Source organism: Arvicola amphibius, chromosome 12 (genome assembly GCF_903992535.2).
Source record: "Arvicola amphibius chromosome 12, mArvAmp1.2, whole genome shotgun sequence".
Lineage (NCBI taxonomy): Eukaryota > Metazoa > Chordata > Mammalia > Rodentia > Cricetidae > Arvicola > Arvicola amphibius.
The window spans coordinates 49,861,907-49,889,250 of record NC_052058.2 but is presented as its reverse complement, the minus strand read 5'-3'; the positions used below and the strand labels follow the sequence as shown (position 1 = coordinate 49,889,250).

At 41.8% G+C, this 27,344-nt stretch overlaps 1 protein-coding gene across 3 annotated transcripts in view; it reads right to left on the bottom strand.

Annotated features, from left to right (window-relative positions):
- Positions 1–27,344, bottom strand: part of Fhit (fragile histidine triad diadenosine triphosphatase) — a 1,447,725-nt gene that overhangs the window by 499,648 nt on the left and 920,733 nt on the right. The window lies entirely within an intron of this gene.

The following is a 27,344-nucleotide window of genomic DNA, read 5'->3' as shown; positions in this document are numbered from 1 at the left end:
TAATGAATATAATAAAAATAACCACAATAAATCCTCACTTAAATGTATTTTGTATCAAAGAGTATCTAAAGGTTGCTTCACTTTCAAGTTCCAGGCTGGCAATTTTGCATTTCAAGCTAACATAATCATCCTACTGTGCATATTGCTAACCATTATCCAGCTTAACTAGAGGGCCCAGAACTTCTCCTCAGCTAGAAAAGCCCTTAAAAGCATTTGATCCTTTCAAAGCTAAGAATGTTGGGCTCAACAATCAAGCTCTTGTTTGTAATTACTATACAATCCTAACAAACACAATGGCCAATTAATGTACAAAGTTAACTAACCTCCCCAACAACTGACAGTGTAATTGGATAGAGAAATTGCTTTCACCTATTATTTCAGGGGCGGAGTTGGTAGGTGAATAGAATAATAGAATTATGTTTGAAGACAAGTAAATAGCAAACATGATGTCCCCAAACTGTTATAGATTATCTGATTTTAATCAAGTACCTTAGAAAACAATCACAATATATGGGTAAATTAAAACAATCACAATATGTGGGCAAAATCATATGTGCAAAAACTGTTTATTATGGAAATGTTTTACTAAAAGGATAAATACATAAATACCAATAACAAAACTGGACCAAGAAATTATGGCACAATTATTAACTGTATGGGATTAATAATCATTTTAAAACAATTTAAACAAGAAGGAAACTGTTCAATGGAATGCAATACCAATTCATCTTTTTACAAAGAAAGTAAGATCAAAAAAGTGAAATGACTGTTCTCTGACCTTTGTCCGGGCTATAGTAAGTGGCATTAATTCACCTTGCAACTTGGTCTATTCTGTTGCGCCAAGATTGTGGGAAAAATGATAGACATTGTAGTAATGTCAATAGCAAACGAGCAGAAATGGGAGAAACAGAGAAAAGTATACAGCAGAGAAATGAATTCCTGTTTACGACAATTGGAGTATAATTTGACAATTTATTGCCTTGGAAAAGATCTAAATAGTTGTCTTTAACAGAAAAAAAATTTTCAGTATTTTTTCTGCTTCCACAATGGAAATAAAAAGGGATGAAAGTCCTCTAGGGATGGAAGAGAGGAAAAAGGGAAGTGTCTTTCACCTTATGAACGAGCAACATAAACAATTCACGGGGTTTTAACATTCACATCATATGTCCCATGGATTTTATTTGCAAATTATAGGGTCAGCAGAGCAGAAAATGAGAGTCTTTAATTAGGCAGAGCAGGTGGCTAAGAGCCATGAGGTGAATATTAGCCACATCGCTGTCCAGTGCCAAAAAATCATGGATTTGACCTACGGCATGAATTTTCAGGATGAGGGTAAATGTCTCCAAATAGTCATAGCTTGAGTGGAGTCCAAGTTCTGTGTGCGGTTTACTGAATTAGCTTTATTGATCTTTAATGAGTTGGTCTACTCTTCTGTTGGGTTTGGATTTACTGCTTCCAAATTACTTTTTCGCTTTCTACACCTCACAACCCTCTGTGCCGTGCCTAACACAAATCCTTGCCCTACCAATCGTTCTGCTTCTCTTACTGGGTTTCCTAAGCAGCCAGAAGCATTACAAAATGAGAGTAACTTAGCACACAACAATCAACTACTCCTATCAGTCAAAGAAAACACTTTTAGGGTAATAGAACTCTTCTCTGTGTTACTAAAACACCTATCATATCCCAGATTTGTCCAAGCCCATCATCTCTGCAACACCAAGAGTGAGCACTGATAAAAACTGTGTTCTGGGAGGTTCTGATGAGTCAACTCGGATCCATCAACGATAGCAGATGTGATCATTGAGGGCTTGATATTGGGAGAAGCTGTGGATGGGGAGGGCCAGGATATTTCTAAAAATCTCCATAACTTCTGTTCCATTTTGATGTGAACATATAAAATTCTCTAAAGATAGGGGTTATTAAAATACAGATGCAAATCTTTAGAGGCTCTTCTATTATAACAAGACTTTATAAGATCAAATGGTTTTGTTACTCATTTCATAGAGTAGAAGTCATCTTAGAGTTCCTCCTGATCGCCCCATGTGGCTCCAGCTCTCAATTACATGGCTGTGCCAACTGCTCTGCAACGAATCCATGGGCAGGCTCATGCCCACATGCTATTGCTCACCAGGTGCTTAACCTCATGCCTCAGCTTGCTCATCTATCACGTGGGAGGGATGTTGGTTCACTACGACACTGAAAACTCATGAACAGCACACAGTAGATGCCAACCCCTTCTGCTATGATTTGCTACACCTGAAAAAGAAGACCCAGCAATTCTTCACCTTTAACCATATTACCCTGGATGACTAGAGAAGAAAATATGGAATGTTCAAGAATGATGATGCTCCTTTTCGAACTCATTAACACTGGAGACATTCACCCGTCTTTTGAGAATTACTGAGAACCGTAGGTAGGAATCATTATTGTTCTTCTGCATTTGAAGTCACCTAACTCAAAGAAGGTCTCACTGATTTTAGTGTGGTCCCTGAGAGTTTCAATTCTGCTTCCTAGGCTATTTCTTCAGATGAGAATGCTCTGAAAAGCTGAACTGCACAGTGAACCAAATTTATTTTCAGAAATAGTATTTTTGATTTAATATGAAATAATATACAATTCAGAAGTTTCATGTTATCTGGGAATTACATATAAGTGATCAGTTGGGGAATCTCTTGAACAAGAAGCATCTGTCTTCCTAGAGGAATGTTACTCTGCACTTAATCCTGTTCCCAGGAGAGGATGAGACAGCTTGTGGGAGAAAGAGAATGAACCTGGGCTGTATTCAGAGACAGAACAAAAGCAGGCAGGCAGGTAAAGGACACAGCACCATGGAAATGACATTTAGTTTCCTTTGAGTTCTAAAGTATTGAACGTTTCAAAATCTCTATTTGAAGAAACTCTGAGAAATCTGTCGAGTGGGTATGAAAAATGATATAGCCTGCCACTTTGGTACTAAAAATGTTAGCAATTATCTGGTCTTGTTGTTTTGTGTTAAGGCAAAGGTGGGCAGGAAATGTCATCCCTTCATAGCCCACTGTGGTGTTAGAATCACATACTGCAAGATCTATAAAAGTCAACAGGGACCCTTACCCTATAAAAGCCACCCTGACTCTTAGCCTTTCCTTCCCGAAAGGAGGACACAAAACTCCCTATAAAAAGTCCCTCCAATGAAAATGCAGAATCTTTGTTCACCAGAGATAGAGTGGAGAAATGAGGCCGGTCTAGACAAAGAGTGACCATGTTCAAACTACAATTTGAGAGTTTGCTAGAGAGTGAAGATTAGGCGTGTTACTGAGGAAAGAGAGGAAGCATACACACACACATACAAGGGGGTGGGGGCAAGGAGTGGGAGAATTACCTACTCGGAGAGAAGGCAGAGAAAGCATGGGACAGGGTACAAAGCAGGATAGCCATGTTCGTGCAGGTCTTTGTTCTCATCTTCGAATGATGCTGACTACAACACACCCTTCCCAATCCAAGCCACGCAGTTTCACTGTCTAGTCTAGCCTGCAACAGCCACCTTTCCATCCTTTTCTAGAGAAATTCCTCTAACCTCTAATGGATTAACAGGCAAACTGGGGCAACGACTGGCGACCCCACTTTTTATTTCCTACCCTCCCACTTCAAGAGCGTTGTTCGATCTTTTGCTGCCGAATGAAGAAGAAAGTTGATTCCTGAGGAGCCCCTCCGCCAAAAGCGTGGAAGCCTTCTGCCAAAGTCACGAGTGACTTCTCAGCAAAGTTCAGCAGCAGTGAAGCCTTCTGGGAAATAGATCTCTTCTCCCCAGTGGGTATTTATATAATTAGGGTCAATTACAATTTGGAATTTCTAGGGCATGGGGCTAAATTACAGTGACATTTAAAAAGCTCTGGTAAAATTTCCCATTTATCTAGAAGATTTCTGGAGTAACTACGTTGTAATTAAGTCATTTTCTTCTTCCCATTTTTATTACAATTTTCTTCTTCAGGCTTGGCAATTACCCACCACTCCAGGACACCTTCCTTGAGATGTGTGCAGAGAGGGGGAGACCACCCAGACTTTGCTGGATGCCTAGACTACATTTTGCAGCCTGCTGAGCCTTAAATTTGGATGTGTAAAGCAACTTTCAAGTAGGTTGCTTCAACACAATCCTTGCAAAGCTCCCACACTTCCCCAAACTCAGAGCCTACTAAAGAATTACTAAGTTTTCTAAAGGAGTAATCAAAACCAAAAGAGGGTACGCTGTGATTCTTTGATTTTTTTTACTCAAGTGGTAGAGATTTTAATCAGTTCCAGGAAACAGACTAAAACTCTATCACTTGCTTGTGTTTTGTTTTTGTTTTTGTTTTTCTGTGTGGCTCAACCCCACACATTTTATGAGGCTATGCTTTTTAGCTTCATTTAATACAGAATAAAGAAAGATTCCATTTTTGGATTATTAAAGCAGAAGTTAATTAAGCTAATCTAATTGCATTCACTTCTACCAATAATGTGTCATAACCTATAACAAAGGCAAATAGCAGAAGGTGATGTAGGTGTGTCTTCTATCTATCTGATGATTTCATTGGATAATTAATAAAGAAACTGCCTGGCCCATCTGATAGACCGGCCCTTAGGTGGGTGGAGTAGGCAGAACAGGAAGAAGGAAGTGAGGTAGATGGCTCAGTCAGATGCCACGCCTCTCTTAAGTTAGGCAGACCGCCGTGCCTCTCCTGAGAGAGATGCCAGATGCGATGAAGCTCCAGCCCAAGATGGACATACGCTAGAATCTACCTGGTAAGGCACCACTTTGTGGTGCTACACAGATTATTAGATATGGGTTAGTCAAGATGTGAGTAAGAGGCTGAAACTAAGGGCCAGGCAGTGTTTAAAAGAATACAATTTGTGTGTTGTTATTTTGGGTTTTAAGCTAGCCGGTGGCCAGGAGCCAGGCAAGATGAAAAGCAGGCCTGCCCGCAGCTCATCACTATAAGAAGGCCTGAGAAGTTTACATCACTAGCACCTGGAACATTCACAAGAGAAGCCAGACCAGCCTTTGATGGTCTTTCAAAGACTTGGATTTTTCTGCAGGAGTCATGACCACAATGGTACCTACCAACCATCAACCACCACCATAAACAAAAACTTATTCCATGCAAGACTCCAACCACTCAAAAACATCACCCTCTGCCTACCCCAACTGAAAAAAAAAGACAAATAGCCAGCATGGTGGCACACACTCATAATGCCAGCACTGGGAGCCTGTGGCATAATGCCTACACATTAGAAACAAACCTAGGCTACACCCCAACATCAAGGCAATTTAGGAAGATTCATTTTAAAAAACAAATATCTAGAAATAATAAAAAAAAATATTTAGTGTCTGAGTATGGGGACTCATACCCTTAATCCCAAAAGGCAGAGATAGGCAGGTCTCTGTGAGTTCAAGTCCAGTCAAGTCGACATAGAAAGTTTTATATCAGGCATGGGTACCCAGGGAGACCCCATCTCAATTAAATAAAATAGTTCATTGTGTATGACTAGCTACTCCGCGGGTGAAAGAATACATCCCTCCAGCTCCAAAGCTTATATTCCGAGTTGTACTTACCTGAAGAAACACAGAATACAGGTAGCTGTGCAAGCTCTGTGCTCAGACAAGAGCATAACTTGGGAAACTCACACGCGTATCTGAAGCCACATCATGTTGAGTAGAAGCATTTTTTTCTAGAGAAACTTTTAACGACCTCGTCTCTGTCCCGCTTCAAAGTCACCACTTAATGTTATTCGTCCTGCGTGGCATGCTCCCTTCTTTGCATTTCTGTTCCTGCCCTACCAAAATCTGATTTCTAGTCCAAAGTCCTTCTACTTCTTTCCCTCATAAGTGTTTACTTGGCGCGTGCTGTTGTAAGATACCATGGCATAGTAATATCTTGTCAAACAGTAATATCAGAGACTAATGGAGCTTTTTTGTTGTGAACCACACACTGATACAGGGCAGAAGCCAGTATCTCTAAGCTTCCTGAGGAGATTCCGGAACTGCCAACATTCCTATCCAGTCTGCAAAATGTTCCAGAAGTAACCAACTAGAACCAACAGAGCAGAATTTCATTCATGTATACCAAATGTGCCAGGTATTTATTTTCTTATGATCTAATTCATTCACCAGCTATATGACAAAATTTGGAATGTAAGTATATTGATGTGTTCTCGTAGTTTTTCAATAGTTCTTGTGGGTGAGGTGCTACGTTAGACACTTGATGTGAACCAATGATGAGCCAAGCCATAGGAAACAATGTTTGTACAGCAGCCAAAATGATGACAATACCTTACATCTTACAGATGTGTTCACGGGGAAGGCTGCTATCATTCACTTCTGGATCTTAAGAACCCCTCCTCCACTTTAGATGTTCACATCTATTTTGAAGTCCCCTTAGAGTAGAAATTGAATGGTTGTGGGTATCGTTATTCCAAAAACCCAGTACTGTCCCTGAGACATGCCATAGGTAAGTAAAAGGCAGAACTTGTGGCCATCATGAAGAATCCAGCCTACCAGGTGACCTGGAGAAGGAAAGATGCTGGAATGTTGATAAGCACATCTATTTTCAAATTCATATTTCCACTCTATATGCAAGTTCACAAATCCTAATGCCTATTGCCAAAAAGGCCCATGATGATAAACACAAATTTGGTTTGTAACGAAGTCTACCAAGGGCATCTCATTGAGGAGCATCACAGAGGAGGAGGTGGGGCAAGAGCGGAACTGAGGGTCAGCTCTGAGCGTGGGGAGCTGTTTGGAATAAGCACATGGACCTGTGTTCCAGAAAATAAAGGTGATTGTTTTCCATATACAGAGTCATGTTTAGTTTCCATAGTCTCCAAAAACATGCTGCTTGAGTGTATGGTAGTAATTACTTCTAGAAACTCAAAACTGCAAATGGTGTGGGGGAAACACACAGAAGAGTAGACTCTCTGTTCCCCAGCTGCCCACTTAGTCATATGACTCCCTAATTCTGTGACCTCCCCGGACACAAACAGGGCTTCTTATCTCTAGGTGACCCAGGTTCACTGTCCAGCATTCAGTGTGTGCCTGCAATGAAGGGAAGACGTGAGAAGCTCCTCCTGAAAAATCAACGCTGCGGAAAACTCCCATCAACCAGTGAGTGCGTCCTCTCTCACAGCAGCGCCATAGACACCAGCCGAAAACTCCCATCAACCAGTCCGTCCTCTCTCACAGCAGCGGCAGAGACACCAGCCGAAGAAATATGTCTTCTCTCACAGCAGCGGCAGACACCAGCCAAAGAAAATACTAAGGCAAAATGTACCTCCCCTTCCTGCAACTGGTTAGGACTGTGACAGTGACCAATGCCAAACACATTCCTAGAGTACAGACCCCCACACTGTCAAAAATTCACTTGGGACTACTCATACATCAAGTGTTTCTTTACTCTCTAACCTTTTAAAAAATAGTTGAGGTCACAGTAAATTACAAGACAGCACAATGAACGCATGCATATTTCCCATCAGTGTTGAGGATTTGTTCAATATACTTTTCCTCCACACCACACACAAATACACACCACATACACACATACCACACACAAAAATGTACCACCCACACAAAAACACCCCCCACAAAAACCAGACCCCACAAACTCTCTCTCTCTCTCTCTCTCTCTCTCTCTCTCTCTCTCTCTCTCTCTCTCACACACACACACACACACACACACACACACACACACAGCTGCTAAAATATTTCACCATTTACTACCTGCATCTTAGCAGGGTGGCTATAACCCGTTCCAGAAATCGGGATGAGAACCCCACAGAGCAGCAACTCACACTTGTGGGAAGCACATTCATAGTCTTAATTAAAAAAAATGTAAGATCTCCATAGAACAGAGTTCATAGTGCACTGGACACTAGAAGATGTAGCTGGAAAGTCATGGAGCAAAGATCCTCAAGAATTGAGATTTTGCGAAATAATGCAGAAACAAACAGTAAAAAATATTAAGTGGGTTTCTGAACAAAATGATGTCCCTTCTAAGTTAACACTGAACAAATCAAAGACACAGTGTGCATGTGGGGGGGGGGAGATGAACGCTGTCAAAGAATCTGTGGCCCAAGTTGAAACACAAAGAGTATTACTGTAAACCAACAGCAGCACAAACACTAAAAGAGGACCCACCCCATTGGGCTACTGTTGTAACAGAATATGATGGGATGTGTCTTAAATGTTGTGCTTTGGAGTGGCATGAAACGTGACCATACTCAAACAGCATGAGCTTCAATCAGTTAGGCTTTAAGAGGCATCACGTGGTATTGGGATTCAGACATGAAATCAATATTGGCCTTCTGGATACTTCCCATGTCCCACAGACCTCCACGCCAATCTGCTCCTCGCTCCTCCAGAATCAATGCAAAAACCCTTCTGTCAGCCAGAAAACACAGTAATTTTTAAGTAGAAATAGGAATCTAAATTACAGTTGTAAATGTCAAAAGCCCGTGTGCGTGTGGGTTTTCCTGTTGGGCTATTTGGTGTGACTTCTTATGATTCCTAGGGCTGTACTCATGAGCACATAACAAGGGTGGCTTAAAGGCCTAAGTGCCACAAATTAGATTTAAGAAATCATGTCCTTGACATCTTTTTTCATTACCCGAGAAGAATGAGACAGATTCTTTTTTTCAGTTAATTAGTGCTAAGGCATGTATTTTGCATTAGCTTTAAAGTTTACCAAAATGGCTTTAAAAACTTGAGCAGATGGCAGAATTATAATAAGCTTTTTTGTGATTTAGGTTAGGAATAAACTGTCCTGAGAATCCTCCTGTCTAACTTTTCCATGATGTTAATGCATTTAATAAATATGATGTATTTGTTTTTTTTTCTCACCAAAGAGTAAACAACTTCAGCTCACCTTAGGTTAGTGTAATGAGATGCGGGGATCCATTTCTCTATCTCAAGGTGAAGGGAATTTCCAGGATGTAAGCATCAAAATAGAGATACTCCAGGCTTTGAACAGACACGGTGGGGCAGAGTACTGGTTGCCAGACGGATGTTCATGGGGTTCTGGCATAGGTTGTGAATGGGCAAAGCCAACATCTTCCCAGGATAACAGGCATGGCAGGGGGCTTCAATAAGCAGTCATGGTCCAGAGGCGGGGGACTTAGCTTCTCACCAGCCACTTTCAGGAAGGCTGTGCAGACCCCATGCAGCCAGAATAGCCCAGTTTTCAAAGTTAATCTCCAATTGAAATTTTGTTTGTGAAACCTTTCAATTTAGCTTTGTTAGCTATTTCTATATTTAAGAAAAGAAAAAGTACAGGGACCCAAGAAATCAACCTGTGGTTTTCAGCTGACCATTAAACACTGTGGGTCTGTAAGGAACCTTAAAGCCACGGCTTAGTTCACATTCTGTCAGAGACATAATTGACCCTCTGAATAAAAACATGTTACCTTATTGCGCTCCCTTAAAGCGTGGCTTCTGGGGAAAAATCTGCACGGATCTGAAGAGTGCCCATCTTTGCCACCTGTGTGGGACAGTTTTAAGCCTGAGCTTACCAGCACAGGGTTCCTTCCTATGGTATTCTGGACCCTCTGATTCTCCACAAACCCCTCCTAAATGCCCATCTGAAACCTCTGCAAAATCAGTCATAATAAGTGACTTTGGCAAACTCTCAAAACTCGTGCTTTTTCTTTAAAGCCTTTTTTAGCTTTAATTTTGAAGCAGCATTGTGTACCTTATGCCCTGTGGTTTTGATATCATTAGCACCAACATCTCTTATCATAAAAAATGCATCCTTCTTTCTCAAACTTTCTTCTTAGGGCCCTCCAGCCTGTTAGGACTTAATCATAAATTCCATTGTTTTCACATTACCTAATTTAGGGTGTTTTGTTTTAGAAGTTCACACTGACCAAGATAATATGCCATCTGATTTTGCTTTCAGAACACTGAAGAGAAGTCGTATTGCGAGGTCATTTTTGTAAATGAGCAAATGGAAGCTGGAAGAGGTCAAGCAATAGGCTTGTAGCCACAAGACAGAAAGCCCCAGGACCAGAGAACTATCAAGTACCTTATCACCATATTCTTATTGATTTCAGTTTTATTTCCATCAACTGATCACTCGGGTGAATGCTACCTGGATTCAGTACCTTTCTCCTGGCCCCTCTTCTAGCGATAGCAGTATTGCCCTAACCATACCCTTCAGGACATCACCCCGTGTGCTGAAACCAACCATGGTTCTCTAACTGTTCTCAATAGCTCTATTCAATCTCCCACGTTTTGAGATTGCACTAACATATAGCTCTGGCCTGGCCTGTATAACACACACACACACACACACAGAGAGAGAGAGAGAGAGAGAGAGAGAGAGAGAGAGAGAGAGAGAGAGAGAGAGAGAGAGAGAGAGAGAGAGAGAGAGAGAGAGAGAGAGAAACAGAGAGAGACACACAGAGAAACACACAGAAAGAGACAGAGGTGCTGTCTTTAAGGCATTTGTAAATCTGTAATTATAGATGGCTGATAGTATTCAGGAATCTTAAGCACACAAATTACTTCCTGTTTGTGTGAGGCTTGATTAGCTTCCTCCCATCCAGCTATAGAAAAGTAGGTCTCCCTTCACAAGGATTTCATCATTGCTAGCCTATGTTTGTGATTTGAATGTTCCCAGACCAGTTATAACCTCCATGATATCCTTTGTAAATTAGACAATTTTAACACGATTTGGTCTGTAAATATATATGTGAATCGTGGCTTTATCTACTACTAAAACTTATCATTTAGCATGTCAACCTTTTAATAAGTCCTTGTTCCAAAACCTCTTGCTATTTCAATTAAGTCTAGACCCTTCATTTAGCATTCCTAGTCACGATTTACTGCATCCTGTCTTTCCCATTTCCAGGCTGCAAGGTAATCCTCCAGCCCCAGGTAACAGATTTCACCTTCCCTGTTTCTTCCTTGCTAATCCTTCTACCTAGAATGTGGCTTTTCCCAGAATGTTAAACACAGGGAGCTTTGTGATCTGTTATTCTGCCCAGAGGTAAAATACACACCCTTCCTAAACAACCTTGGCAAGTGTGTTGGTGGGTACCCTGAGTACTGGTTTTACTTTTTGCAGAGTTTTGCTCTGTTAATTTCTAAATGAAAAATATAATATATAATTGGGTTTGCTGTTCAGTACCTTTTCTCCAAAAAATAAAAACATAATTTGTTCCATTAAAGTAACCATCTCACTTTCTATATCTGCTTTATAACATCATATTGCTCGTCTTAAAGACATGAAAATAAGTTCTCAAACAGTAATGCTAGGGAGATAGCTCATCCTGTAAAGTTCTTGTTTTGCAAACAGGAGGACTTGAAGTGATTCCCCAGACCGACAGAAAAACTGAGCATGGTAGGCTATGCTTGCGATCCCCAAAATGGAGAGAAAGCGACAGGTGAATGCCTGCAGAGGGCTGGCCCACCATCCTAGTATAACCACCAAGTTTCAGGCCGGTGAAATACATGGTCTCAAATGAAAGGTAGCCAGTCCCCAGGAAATGATTGCCAAGAGTGTCCTCTGGCCTCCACATGCTTGCATATGTGTGCCCTCATCCCGTTCACCATCTGCCTCCCATCAAAGTAAACATGAGGACCTTATTGTGACTTCCTTTAATTTCCTATCAGACACATCCCAGAACACATGGTCTGCAGCCCCATTTAATCTGTATAACATTACCAAGAAATGAGTGAAAACCATCTTCTCCTTTCCAGATTGGTAAACTGAGTCTGAGTACATGGGCCAAGCCCAAGGGTTACAGTGGCTATCAGCACCAAGACATAAAGAGGAGCACCCTGGGATTTATGAGCTGGATTCTCACCTGATTTCCTTACTGACAACCTCCAGTAGTTCCCTCCCCGGGGTTCCAGTCTCTCATTTGTCAGGTGACAAGGCAAACCAACTCCTGTCCGGCTCTTTTGTACTTCATACTCTTAGTCTGCAAAATCCCAGTCTAGAGCACAGGCAAAGTGGGGCCACCCAAGTTCCCACCAAATCCAGCAGCCTCTTCTCTTAATTGTTGCTTTCAATTGGCATGTGATATCCAAACGTGTTTGTGGGGTGTAATGTTATCATCAGTACATGGATACAGTGTATACAGATTGCACCGGGTAATTGGCACTTCTATTGATTAAACCACCGCCATTCCCATGTATTTGCAACCTTCAAGCTCTACTGCTCCTGCATGACTAATGGTTGTAGACTGTAGTTCACTATTGTACTGGAAAGCATCTGAAACATGTCCTGATGGAGGCACTCGGCTCCCTAGTAACCACGTTCTTTCTATCCCTGCCCTCCGTCACTTTCCAGTCGGTTCTGACCCTATTTAAGGATGTGGTATCTCTTGAAGCATTAATGTATTTTAAGATCATGCTTCTCAAACTTCTCTGTGGAAAAAAAAAACATAGGCAAAGAGAACTAACGTCTATTTTGTAAAGGGGAAAGAAAGACATGGGGGAAGGAAGAGGGCAGGTGGACTGGGACAAGCTCTAAATAGTCTGAGGCCTCTTAAAAATATCTTCAGATTTTATGGACACATAATATATCAGCATGGGGCTTCATGATAAACACCATCTCGACTGCAAATATTACAGAAAAAGACTTTCTGGGAAGGTGACTTATCTTGCTTGTAGTTGTGCATGGCCTGATGGGATACTATGGGGCAGGGTGTCAAACTTTCCCTGAGTCCTTTGAACCCTGGAAACAAAGGTGGTTAAGAACTTGCACCCATATACCCTTCGTGTGATGCCAAGGTTGCTTTGCTTACCTTAAGACCTCTTCCCCTGTCCCTTTTGTTCCCATGTTTTACACTGTCCTCCATGACACAGAAGTAAATAAATCCATCCTCATCGCGCAGTGCATTACATATTTGACACATGACATTCTGGAAAGCACAGCCAGACAGAGAGGTCCATGATTTATAGGATGCTTTGCAAGACCATCTGTGAGATGTTGTATTCCAACAGTGGTGTTAGAGAAACAGAAAAAATTCTTTTCACCCACAGTCATGCTTGGAGCTGAGGTCCCTGCAGCAGAAGGCAGGTTAGTGAGAGAAAAGCCACCAGGTTTTAAGAGTTTTAAGGAGCCCATGATCCTTTCTAAAGAAAGGGGCTGCGGAAGAAATGGAGTCACCTGTGTGTGTTTGAACATGCTCAAAAGAGAGCCATGAATGTACAGAGTGTGACCTAATGTGGCATGGAAGGAATTGTGGAAGGGTGTCTTTGCCCCTTTTCACATACCACAAAGGTACTTCTGAATGAAGTACCCAATGCTTTCTCTAAGGGAATGCTTCATCTAAGGATGCCTGAGTCTGACTTCTACTACTACTACTTTCTAAGACGATAGAGCATCCTGTTCAGGAGTGTATACCGTAAACCATGCCATCAGGAAAAACTGCAAAGTCTGTATATTTCTGAAAGGTATATTTTTTTTTACTACCATTTAAGGTGATAATCAGGGCCACGGTCTTAGGGACTCAGAGGGAATCACCTCCACAGGAAGATGCTGTTGGAAAGAGAGTACGGAGACAGTAAGGAGAGAGGGAGTCTTCCCTTCACCAGTAAGAGCCAAAGCCCACCCACCATGCGGGACCCTCACGCTGCTTCTCATCATTCTTCAAGCAAATACTATCATGACATGGCAGAGGGGCTGGACACAGCAGCTATCACTGGTTCAAGGGAAAGCTACAGAATCTTCAGTAAACCCTCGAAATTCAAACCGAGACAAGGGTGAAGAGATTAAGCTGCGTGGCTGCAGGCTGTCTCGGGACAGGACTACCCACAAATCCTCAGATTTTCCTGGCCGCGCAACAGAAAGAGTTTCCAGAATATCTTAAAATATGCAGAAACCAGGCTAAGAGGACTGACATTTATTGCCTCACTAAATCCTTCGAGTAACTTCAGGAGCTAAGTGCAGTTATTACCTCATTACTGTATAAAGGAACACAGCCTCAGAGAGGTTAATTAACTCGTCCAGAGTCTTGTTGTAAGTCTCGAGGTTGCCTAACTCAAAATCATTGTGCAACTGTATCTTCCCAAGGACTGTGCCGTGAGCTTCTTAGAATCTAGAGCATTTTGTGTGAACTGGAATAAGAAATGAGAAAGAAAATAAATAAATAAACATAGGATTCAACTTCCTATGTCAAGACTGAGTAACACCCAGGCCAGCAAAATAATAACAAAACAAAGGCTTAGAGGGGACCCAAAGCAAAAGGCTGGGTTCTAGTGATGGACATGCTTGCCCTCTGTGGACCAAACAAGGTAGGCACACCTGTCATTCCTGCACTGGGGAGAGGGAGGCGAAAGACAAAGAATGTGGGGCCAGCCTGAGCCACACAGCAGAGTCACATGTATAACCGAGGAGGGCACAGAAGAATGGATGATCTAGGTCCCACAACCACACGCCAACGCTCCTCAGTCACTGCATGCAAGGAAAACAATCTTCCGAACATTTTGAAACATCTGAGGATCATCGTTTTGGTTCTGTGTACACTTGACTACTGCATTTACTTGTGGGGGGATGGGAAGAATAGGGTTTTTGTACACACCTAGCAAACACACCTCCCGAGTGACTCTAGGAGACTTGGAGGGTATGGAGGCTGGTTCACACTTCAGAATGTGCCAATTAAATATGATGACTACTGCGAACTAGTGGGGAACACGGTGAGATATTTTAAACCTCCAGCTACTGGATTATTGCCACTGCAGGCGACTTTTCTCTCCCCTCAAAGACAACAGCGGTGTCAGGAGAGACAACGCATTGAGAAACACATAGAATTAACTGTTAGCTAGCTAGAGAGTTCTAACAAACGGAGCTGAAGGAAGATGATACTGCTTTGAACGCATGCTTTCACAAATATTTTCAGACTCTTGATGAATTCATCCAGTCAGCTTTTTATGTGGGTGGCAGAGAAGACGAGGGGACAAAAGATATACACACCCCTGACATCCTGTCACATCTATGACACTGGGGGGAAAAGCACACTCATGAAGGACAGAGGGAACCAAACACAGGACAGACTATAGTCAGCTCCTGCACAGTAAGCTCTGGCTCCCCAATGCAGATATTTATAGCAAAGCATATGTACAGAACTCTTGGAAAAGGAGAGAAAAAAAAAGACACAGTGAAAAACCACTAGCCTCAAGTCAAATTCTCTCCCGCATAAAGATATGCAGCATATTAAATTAAATGGAAGAGAAATTTAACAGGCAGGCTGACTTTATTAATACACCTTCTCAGTACATGTGATGTTGCTGGTGTTTGAGACATAGCACCCAAAAAATCAAGCCTTGGGATTTGGGCAACAGTAGAAGTACATAGCACCCTGGCCTCCAGTTCTTCTCTCAGAAAGCAAACCTTGAAATAACTTTTGACCTTCTTCTGCATGGGCCATAGCTCCCTCTGTAGAGACAGCCTCACTAAAGGCAGGCTTGCGGAATGTTCTTCCATCTGAACACAGAAGCATGGGAGAATCGGAACAACACTCCCATCTGCCACATCATCAGCCCTTCTACCAATTCTATTTCTCCTCCACCATGCATTTCTGCACTCCTGATGAGAGCAGACAATCTTTTATATTTCCTCAGGCCTTTATTTCTCAAGCTCCCTGTATCATAGAAAATTTACATTAAGTACATCAATATACTATGCCTTACTAATCTGGTTAACAGGTATATAAGGTATGAATTTAGAGAAAAGTTAGACATCATTTCTTCCTTTTATTAATTTCCATGGACCCAAAATTATATCAAATAATAATTTTTATGTTAAGAAAGCTACTTTCACACAAATGAAAAGTATCAAAATTTAATTTTTTTAATGAGGTAACAAGCAAGCTGGTAATCTAGGTTCAAGGAGAATGGCTCTAAGCCCAAACAAGTATTGATGGCATTGACTGAAGATACCTGACCCTGCCTGCTAGAGATTTACAATTTAGAAACAACAAAATCAGCCGGGTGGTGGTAGCGCACGCCTTTAATCCCTGCACTCAGGAGGCAGAGGCAGGCGGATCTCTGAGTTCGAGGCCAGCCTGGTCTACAATAGCTAGTTCCAGGACAGACTCTAGAAACTACAGGGAAACCCTGTCTCAAAAAAACAAAAAAAAGAAAAAAGAAAAAAAAAAAGAAACAACAAAATCAAACCCTGAAGTCCAGGGGAAATTCCATCATCTCTTCACCAACCCATTTGATTCTACTAAATAGCTGACCGAAAAGAACCACCCTGAGATGGCTCAGAGGTTAAGAACATTGGCTGCTCCTCCAGAGGTGCTCCTCCAGAGGTTCTGAATTCAGTTCCCACCAACCACACGGTGGCTCATAACCATTTATAATGAGAACTGGTGTCCTCTTCTGGCATGCAGTCATACGTGCTGGCAGAATACTGTATATGTAATAAATAAATAAATCTTAAAAAGTAAAAGATCCACCCTACAGGAAGCACATAGATAGGACTCTTCACCCTCCAGAACGTGCATTATTTCCAGACCACACCTCCCTGTTCACCATCAACAAGGCAGGCGGGACCCAGAGCTTCCCCCATCCTGTCCTCTTAGAGGGCAAGACTGCCCCTGTTGCATTCAACTCCTAAGGTTGGGGACTATTAGGTCTTCTGGATGAACTGTCTTCTTTATCATTATAAAATGGCCCTCTGCTTCCTTTGCCCAAGAAGGTTTTAGATGGCTTTATTTTCTATTTGAGAACTGAGCAATTGGTCTGGGGGGAAGCTGTGCTGCAGAGCAAGCGGCTAGCACGTGGAAGGCGCTGGAGTGGATGCGCAGCTTGCAAAAGAAACAACAAACCAAGCATCAAGGAGCACCTCACTTCTTAGAAAGGAAGATGCTTCTGGGGGGGGGGGTGGTCTTAGGAAAAGTCGGTTTACAGGAAAAGCAGGTTTAAGAGAGCAGAGTAGAGGATGGAAAGGAGGCCTGGTATTGCAGAGTTCCTCTTCCTCAGGGCAGGGATAGGGCACACAGAACAACAACAGAGCCTTCTGGTAGCATTTGCTTACTTTAGGTGACCCGCCTCCCAACACACACACACACACACACACACACACACACACACACTTTCATTAAAAATGGTTTCTTTTCTCTAACAGTACATCTCGATTACAGTTTCCCTTTCCCCAGCTCCTCGCCACCTCCTCTCACATCGCATCTACTCTCTGTCTCATCAGAAAAAGAACAGGCTTCTAAGAGATAACAAGCAAACGGGACAAAATAAACTATAATAAGATAAGATGAAAATCATCACACCAAAGTTAGAGAACGCAACCCAACAGAAGGAAAGGGCCCAAGAGGAATCATAAGAAACATAGAGCCACTCATCCACACATTCAGCAGTCCCATAAAAATACTAAACTAAAAACTGTAATGTATACACAGGGGGCTTGTAGCAGACCCAGGCAGGCTCGGTCCTTGCTGCTCCAGCCTCTGTGAGTTCATATGAGCTCTGCTCAGTTGATTTAAAGGGCCTTGTTCTCCTGGTGTCTTCCTCTGGCTCTAAGGATCTTTCCACCTTCTCTTCACCAGAGTTCCCTGTCAGTTCCTTGAAAGGATTAAATCAGAGGGAGTTTATCACACTAATTTAAGGGTTGTTGGGTAATTTGTCTCTCATTCATCTGGACTTCTTGGAAGGGCAGAGGACCGATGTCTTGAACTATGACTGGGTCTCTCTCTCTCTCTCTCTCTCTCTCTCTCTTTCTGTGTGTGTATGTGTGTGTACTGTATACAAGGATAACACAAAACACACATGCAATTGAGGACAACTTGCAGGAGTTGCTTCTCTCCTCCCACCCTGTGGATCCCTGAGACCACATTCGGGAGCTCACGTCTGGCAGCAAGCACTTTTATTCCTTCGCCATGCTGCTGGTCCTCCACTTTGGTTTTTGTTCTGGTCTATTAGGTCTTAGTTCCAAATGGCCTCTTGCAACATTCATTTGACACTGCTGGTGTTTCTTTCAGCAAACTGTAAGAACCGGCTAATTATAAAATTTGTATGAAGTCACAAAGGACTTAGGATGATCAAAACAATCCCAAAAGATAATAATGAAGAGTTTAGATCTACACCATTTCATTTCATAAAATTAAAAAATAATACAAATTGAGGCCCACTAAAATACTATGGTGTCTAAGACAGGGTCTCTGGCTCAGCTGGTAAAGTGCTTGTTCCCAGGGCATGAGGATGAGTGTGGATTACCAGCACCCGCCAAGAGTTGGGCATGACATCATTCATCACTAACACTAGTGTCAGGAGACAGGGTAAGTGCAGACCAGGGCCTCATTGTTCGGCCAGTCTAGCCAAAAACAGCTCTATGCTTAGTTTAGAGACCTTGTCCCAAAATTACAATGTAAGTCAGGCGGTGGTGGTTCCCACCTTTAATCTTAGCACTTGGGAGACAGAGGTAGTTTGCTCTCTGTGAGTTCGAGGTCAGGCTGATCTACAGAGCAAGTTCTAGAACAACCAGGACCGTTATATAGAGGAACCTTGTGTCATTAAACAAAAGGAAAAGAAAAGAAAAACTATAGTGTAGCATCAATTAACAAAATAGTCCTATGTCAAACTTTGACATTTGACATTCATACAAACACAATATTAAAGAACTTACATGAGCCATCAAAAATAGTACTAGATTACAATGACATTCATACAAACAATATTAAAGAACTTACATGAGCCATCAAAAATAGTACTAGATTACAAGGGCTTGGAGTACTAACTAAATGGTGTGAAAAAACTCTGTAAAGCAAACTCAAAAGCAAACTAAAGAGAGCTTGGAGAGGGGATCAGCTGTTCTACTTGCATCCAGTGGGAGCAAAGCTTCTGGTTCACAGTAATTTTTACCAGGTATTTTTTGTTTTGTTTTTCCCTTCCTAGACTGGTTATTCTCATTGAACTGGGTTCCATTGCTTACACAGGAGCACAGAAAAGTCGACTGCTGAAGTTGTTTTAATTCATTAGCCTCCCAATTAGCTTTTTATAATTCTTTTATAAGAATACCGTAGCTGGGGGGCAGTGGTACATGCCTGCAAGTACAGCATTAAAGAGACAGAGATAGGAAGATCACCATGAGTTTGAAGTCAGGCTGGCTCCATAGATAGTTCCAGGCAGGCCAAGGCTACATACTGAGACATGCTTGAAAAACAATGCTTGGGATATAGGAAGGGTGGATATGGGAGCAGGGAAGCATATATCTTAATTAAGGGAGCCATTTGAGGGTTGTCAAGAGACTTGACTCTAGAGGTGTTCCCAGGTGTCCAGGGAGATGCCCCCAGCTAGTTCCTTGGGCAGCTGAGGAGAGGGAGCCGGAAAAGGCCAGATCCTATAGCCATACTGATGAATTTCTTGCATATCACCATAGAACCTCCACCTGGCGATGGATGGAGAAAATGACAGAGTCCCACATTGGAGCAATGGACTGAGCTCCCAAGGTCCTGATGAGGAGCAGAAGGAGGCAGAACATGAGAAATAAAGTCAGGACCGTGAAGGGTGCGTTCACCCATGGAGACCGTGGGACAGAACTAACAGGAGATCACCAACTCCAGTTGGAATGGGACTGATGGAACATGAGACCAAACCGGACTCTCTGAATGTGGCAGACGGTGGAGGCAGACTGAGAAGCCAAGGACAATGGCAATGGGATTGGATTCTACGGCATGGACGGGCTCTGCGTGGGCCTTGTCAGCTTGGTTGCTCACCTTCCTGGACCTGGGGGGAGTTGGGAGGACCTTGGACTTAACATAGAGTAGGGAACCCTGATGGCTCTTTGGCCTGGAGAGGGAGGGAGTGGGAGTATGGGTGGAGGGGAGGGGAGGGAAGGGGAAGGAGGAGGGGAAGAGATGGAAATTTTTAATAAAAAAAATGAGGAAAAAAACAACAACAAACCAGCAAAAACCAAATAAAAAACTGATAATAACAAAATAGCAACTTCATAAAATTTATACTAATCAAGAAAATTCATGTATAAATGAACATATTTGTATTAAATGTGTTGGGTGTCTTAAGAGACAGTTCAGCCATCTCTGGGCTACACACCTGCAGACAAGGAGCTCTGAAGTAACTAGGGCAAGGGTAAGCATTAAGGCTATGATTATGAACCTTTACATGGAAATTCGCTCAACCCAAGTCAGGTAAAAGTTTTCTCAGCGCTTGGAAACAGAAGAAAAGATGAACTTAGATTTCATAAATGGAAACATTTTCCACTTATTTTGAAAGACAGTTTCAAAAAGGCAAATAATACACTAGAAGAAAATACGTGTTATGTTCATCAAAGGACTGACAACTAGAATAAGTAACTCTCACAGTTCACTCTCAGTACAGACAAGTCAAATAAAAGTGGGCACGCGCCATGCACATATAAACACACACACACACACACCACAGACATATTGTGCCCGATGTCTTAGTTGCTGTTCTATTGCAGTGAAGAGACACAGTGATCAAGGCAATACTTATAAAAGAAAGTATTTAATTGGGTTTTGCTTACAGTTCCGGAGGCTTAGTCTAAGAACATTATAGCAGAAAGCAGACAGCCATGACAGTAGCTAACAGGAGCAGTATCTTGATCAGCAGGTAGCAAGCAGACACACACACACACACACACACACAGAGAGAGAGAGAGAGAGAGAGAGAGAGAGAGAGAGAGAGAGAGAGAGAGAGAGACTAGACCTGGCATAGGCATTTAAAAACCTCAATTCTCATCCCCAGTGACGTACTTTCCCTAACAAGGCCACACCTACTCATCCTTCCCAAACAGTTCCACTAACTGAGGATCAAGCAATCAAGCACTCAGACATATAAGCCTATAGGGGCCAATCTCATTGAAACTATCACACGCTGTGACTTCACTGTATATCATAAAGTTACAGGCAGATGTTTTCTAGACATGTTCACACATTCTTTTCTTTATCTTCTACTTGACAAAGCTCCTCTTAGACTGTTTTTTCCCCAGAACATCAATTGTGAATTCTCTATGAACCTGTATCTCTGAATTGCAATTCCCTGGACCCCAGTAAAACATTTGTTATTTCTGACAGTCCATTTAGACTGATTAACAATATTAAGTGTTGGCAAGGCTAGGATGAAACCACCTACTATAACCACTTAGGAAAACAACTGATGATTGCTTAACATTAATTACAGATAGTTTCACTTTTGAGTTGTTACCCAAGAAAAAAACCAAGGAAATTTCATGTGTAGACTTGTCTATGGAATTCTTAGAGCTTTCTTCATGGAAGCCTCAAAGTAGGAACAATGCAAATGTCCATTTCCAGAAAACCAATCAGTTCTTGAACCTCAGAGAACAGCAGCAGACAGCAGTGAAATGGGATGGACCCGCTGTTAGCTGTGACAACAGAATGAGGAAAAACTGCCAGATGTCCAAAAGGTGCATGCTGGTGACTTTATTTACACAAAATTTATAGAAAAGCCTGACCCATCTGCAATGACAGGAAGTAACTAAATGAAAACAGGGGGTCAGCAGTGAGTAGAAGGTTGAATGCAAATAGATCAGGAAGACCTTTCTGAGTGGCCAGGATGGGTCTTCAGTTTGGGGTATAATTTTATGCATTTAACAAAATTCACTTCAGGATGCACTTAAAGTTTGTTTTGTTCTATGCAAATTACATTTTAAAAGACAAAGTAAATGAAGTGCTTAGTGCAAACGGACCCTTCAGCTCGCTCCTCAATCATAAGCTACATTGCTGCATGGGAATAACTTGTGGACACCCAGCAAGGGGAACATGAAGAAAATAATCCCACACTAGCTCAGAACTGAGCATAGTAAGGGGGTTCTTAATTTAGGGGACCTCACAGATCACAGGCCTCTGTACAAACTGGGAACAGGAACCAAACCCAGCATCCAGGCGAGAACGTGGAGAGAGAAAGAGAGGGCAGGCAGGCACCATTTTGGCACCCAAGGCCAAACCCAACCTGGTCCAGCCTCTCAAAGGTCATTGGCTGAAGGTGGTTTCCCTGTCAACCCAGAAAATTGGTGTTAGAGAAAGTGAAAGTGTGTGAGTGTGTTGATTTGTTGTTGATGGTGTTTATATTTTGTTTTAAAATTAGAGACATTTTAGATTTATTATGAAAACTTTTTCAATTTTCCTAAGTATTTTCCTTTTGAATCATTTGATCTGTGAAAATAATGTGTATTTCTAGGTGTTTGGCTAAGAATATCATCAATATAATATGTGCCACCACCTTCCAAGGTAAGCATCAAAATCCAAGGGACGCACCCAACTAAGATACCTTCCATCTTGGTGTCCATACGGTCTTTCTTTGCAATCCTCAAACTCATGGGAGAAGATGCTCTCATAGAACATCTCTGCAGGGAGTGACATCCGGGCTGACAAGGACAATGCTGTCGTGTTCAGATGACAATGCAGCCTGATCCAAACTGGGTGGGAGTGAGGAGACGATGCTCAATGAAAAACCCTTTCAACCAATAAGCCAGCACACATTACACATTGCAAAACACAAGTGGGCAGAAGAGATACAGCCAAAACATATTATAGGAAGAGGTTGTTGGATGAGATAGTCTACTTAAGGATAAATTTGAAAACCTCTCAACTCATGCTATCTTTTACCACAGTAAGATACAGCAATGGAACGCTAAGGTCAGTACAAAAATCACAAACTGCAGACAAGACATTTATACGCTCCCGCAAGGCTTCTGGAAGCACTGGCTATAAATTCCAGGTTGCCAGGTAAAAGCTCTCTTTCGCTGCATTTCTTCTTTATTTATCTGCTTCTCTTATAGTCAAGTGAAAATCAATATACTGAAAGCCATGTATCATATTTTTGGTCACTTAAGAAATGTTCAAGGAAAATATACATACACATACACACATGTATGTACGTCCATGTCCATGTTTGTATGTGTGATTGGTGACAATGTAAACTGGTGCCTCCTCTTTGTGCATGCATGCATATATGTATGTATGTATGTAAGTATGTATGTATGTATGTCCACGTATGTATGTATGATTGGTGATGCTGTAAACTGGTGTCTCCTCTTTGGAAAACGCTCTGGTAGTGTCTCAAAAAGGAAACACCTACTTGTCTTATGAGTCAGCATTTCCACCTTTAGGTAGATATGAAAGGGAATGAAAACATAGCCATGTCTTCATGGAAACTTGTCATGAACTTTCTTAACAGAACTGTTCATAAGACCCCAAAATGGAAACATCCTTAGAAATCCACAAATCACAATACTACAAATAAATTGTACATCCAATGGGAAAGGATTAGCAATGAACAGAAAGCCCTGATACATATGGGAAGGTGGTCAAGCCTTGAGATGCTCTGCTAAGGGAAGAAAAACATGCACGGATGGCCACACACAGCTGTGACTCACTGTCACTCACAGGAAGTGATGAAAGTAGACCGAGGGCCTATTTCCAGCGTAGCCGCCTCTTCATACATGGGGCATGTGAGGCCGGGCACAGAGGTTCCTTTCGTAGGTGATGGAAACGGTCTGAAGCTAATTTGGTAACAGTCATGCAACTAGTGAAAGCTATTAAACTGCATAAAGGGGGTGAATGAAGCAAGGCAGACACACAGAGTCGGAAAGAAAGCTGTCATCCACAAAAACAAAACAGAGGTGTTGGGTCCGGGGGGGGAGGGGGTCGCTCAAAGACGGGGACAGACTGCCAAAGCCTAATAAACCAGAAGCAAACTTTATTCCAGAAATCAGAATCCAGGTAAAAAATAAAATAATAAATCTCCATGGGGCACAAAAAGCTTATCAACTAGCTGAGACCACAGTTACAGACTTTTTTTTGGTTGTTGTTAGGCTGTGTCAGAGGCCGGTTTCTGAACCCACCTTTTATAGTAGGGGCACCAAGCATTAGGTCTGAACAAAGGAATTTTTATAATCTCGAGGTAAAACTTAGGTATAGATTGCCTTATTTTACAATCTCCATCAACAGAGTTTTTTTTTTTTTTAGTTAAACTAGTGTTTGCACTTAATCTATTGTCTTCCCTGGTACTTTTAGGTGATGTTTACTGAAGCCCTGTGGTCTCCCCTTTGATGCTGCCAGTTGCACATAGCAGGGATAATGCATAACTCAGAGGTCATATATCTATTTCCTAAAAGCTGACTCAGCTCATATCTGAAGGCTAGCTCTCAGTTTACAGAGAGATGCTTTGGCCTTGTAAATAGAGCTATGGGTTGTAAAGCGAAATAACCCACTGTAATTAGTTAATCCTCAAACTGCCTAGAAAGCTACTGACAGTCCTTTCTGATTCTCCTGGGCAAACAACTTTATATTTCTTTATTTCTACATTCCTATTTCTGGAATCTACATTTTTATTTTCTTATTCTTGGCCTCTTCAACAGGAAAGAGAAACAGTACACCCTCACACACGCTTTCTTGCTCCTAACAGTCAGACACTGTTGTGCCCAATACACTCAGTTTTCTTCTGTGGCAGGAAGTAGTGACTGCCTGCGTGGAATATACTGGCCATAGTTGGGTCAAAGCTCCAGGAAGTGCTTCAGAAAAGTGCTGCTGTCAGGAAGCTGTAATGTCTGCCTAGCATCTTCTAGCGACTCCTGCAGACCAGCATACCTGATCGCAAAACAAGAAAATTATTCTATTCAAAGGCCGCAAAAGGAAGATAGGACAGGGGATTGTAACAGTTTACTCCATGGCTCTGCTTCACGGGGCATTTAGATAGGGTACTGATGTCAATATTTACTGCTGACTTCATTAAGTGCACAGGAAAACTGCATGTGGATGCAGAGAGGATGAGAGCCGGACACACACAGCAGATGGAGGCAAAGCCTCTGCTTTCACATTTGAAAACGCAGAGCCAAAGATCTTGAAGATCTGAAACAGCAGCAGTCTATTTAGAAGACGCCCCAGCCTGTTTAGAAGCATGGAGCTAAGTATTGTTTATACTAAAACAATCCATTAGAAAGGCGTAACAAAGAGGTGGGAGGGGCACTGCAGGGGGTTTCCTTTATTGCTTCTTTAAGTCCTCAGCCATGTGGATCTAAATGACTTTATACACATATCCCACAATTAACCGCAATGTCTATAAATTGTATAGTGTGGCAAAGATATGTTAAAACTTGGTAAGGATAATATGTAAAAATTTCTACTACACTACATGAGTTAGGTCCTTGCTCATTGAAAAGACCCTCGTTTTCAAGGGTGGCGATTTCCCCCTTAACTCGATGACCCAAACCAACAGATGCAATTAGCATGAGGTTATTTTATTAATTTCACAGGCGTCTGTGGGTGAATCAGCAGGTCTCGCCAACTGATCACACCGATCCAACTCTTTATTCAGCTTTTATAGGTTTACAGGTTACATGGGGAGGGGGGCTTAGTAACAGTAATTCTATTGGTAGGGGCTTGGGTCATCTTGGGGACAGTCCCATTTGTCTGTTCCCAGGTTTTCTCACAAGGTATACTTCATCAATTTGACTGCTGTGATAAGGAGGTCTGAGATCTTAGTCCGGTCAGCTAGTCTCTTGACCAGATGTATCCCATAAAATACCCTGCTCTGGTGCCAGTTGTCCATAACGGAGACAGTATCTGACCCAAAGGTCACCTTATCTCTGTCTCCTAAAGGTTAGCTCAGTTCACCTCTGTCGTTTATCAGGACTGGCCAGGACACCATTCTAAATTTATAGGGGGGCATTCTGGTCTTGTAAATGAAACAGCCAGTCGTAAAATGACCTAAGCTTCCCAAACATCTGAGAAAACAGCTCCCTGTGAGTGAATGATCCTTGATCTGCTGGAAAAGCTGCTGATGGTCTGTTCTCATTCTCCCAGACTTGCAACTATATATATATATATATATATATATATATATATATATATATATATATATATATATATATATTCCTCATTTTTGGAATCCACATTTATTTCTTGGACTCTTCACTCATAAGGCAATTTGTTAATATAGAAGGTGCTTTAAGTTGCAAGCAAAGTTGAGTATTTTGTTCCTTCCTAAGATGCACCCCATTTATTCTATGAGTCACTGGCTTTCAAACACCACCAGTACGCCAATGGTGCCCACAAAATCCCAGCCTAAAATCCAAGGGCTTACCTGGTATTTAACATTTCAGACTTGTCCTATTTAAAATATTAACTCATTAATTTATTCATCAATTTACTCAGCAAATACCTATGAGCTTGCTATGTGACCCTGAACTCACACTTAATAAGTGATTTTTATGGTACTCTATTATTCTTAGAGTGCTGACCACCATGGACATGTAAGCACAGGTCACTCCTCTAGGCAGTGTGGTATTTAGGCTAAGACCTGGGGAACCTGGACTTGACAGTCTATGGAGTTGCTATACACATACATATTTGAAGGACATTTCTAAAAGTGATAAGCCATAAAGATTCTAATTCACTGCTCTCTCTCATATGTACTAAAAAAATGACTTCACACAATCACTAACCAAAAGGTAGGTTTTTGTATCTCGCTGAAAATGTCACTTAATAAATAACCTCCAGACTTAAATGCGAACTATTGGTATGCTCCTAGATCCTTACGCTTGTCCTTGAAGCCTAAAAGGGCAATGAAGTAACTACAAAAGGTTTCCTGCCACTAATACAAGAATACCTTAATTCTTGAAAATGATCTGAACTTGCAAGTTTTTACAAAAGATTTATTTTGCTTTTTATTACGTGTGTGTGGGGGGGGTAGGGGATGCACATGTGAATGCAGGTGCCTGTGGAGGCCCCGCGGCATCAGATCCCAAGCAGCTGGAATTACCTGTAACTGTGAGGAGGTCTGATGGAGGAGCGGGAACTGAACTGACGTTGCTATAAGACCAACACACGCTCCTTACCCACTGAGCTGTCTCTCCAGCTACCACTTGCAAGTTTTTAATATAATATTCATATACTTACGAGACAGCATCCCTTATACAGCGCTTAAACGGAGGGTGTCAAGTACAGTTTGGGGATGAGTTTCAAGGTTTACATCTCAACCACAAATTAAGTCATTACAAGTTTCAGAAGAAATTAATTTATCTCATAGTTTATTTATATAACATATCTACTCAGAAAGTAATTTCCTGCCCACGGCGATATGACCTAGAGTGTTGATTCTGTTTTGATGCACCCTAGGTGTCCAGTAATTGCAATCAGAAAACTAAAGCTAAGAAATATCCCCAGGAACCTGCACAGTCAGAAATTTGCAAAGCAGACAGCTGTGGAGCATTTCAGAAGGAAAATTTACTAGCAGGTATTTTTGAGATTATTTGACATTGTCTTCATCATTTGACAGAAGGTCTCCCTGATGATAACAACTGTATACTTTATACCCTTGCATGTTTCATCCATACCTGGTTATGTCTGTAGTAGATGTGGTTGGTAGAATAATGGCT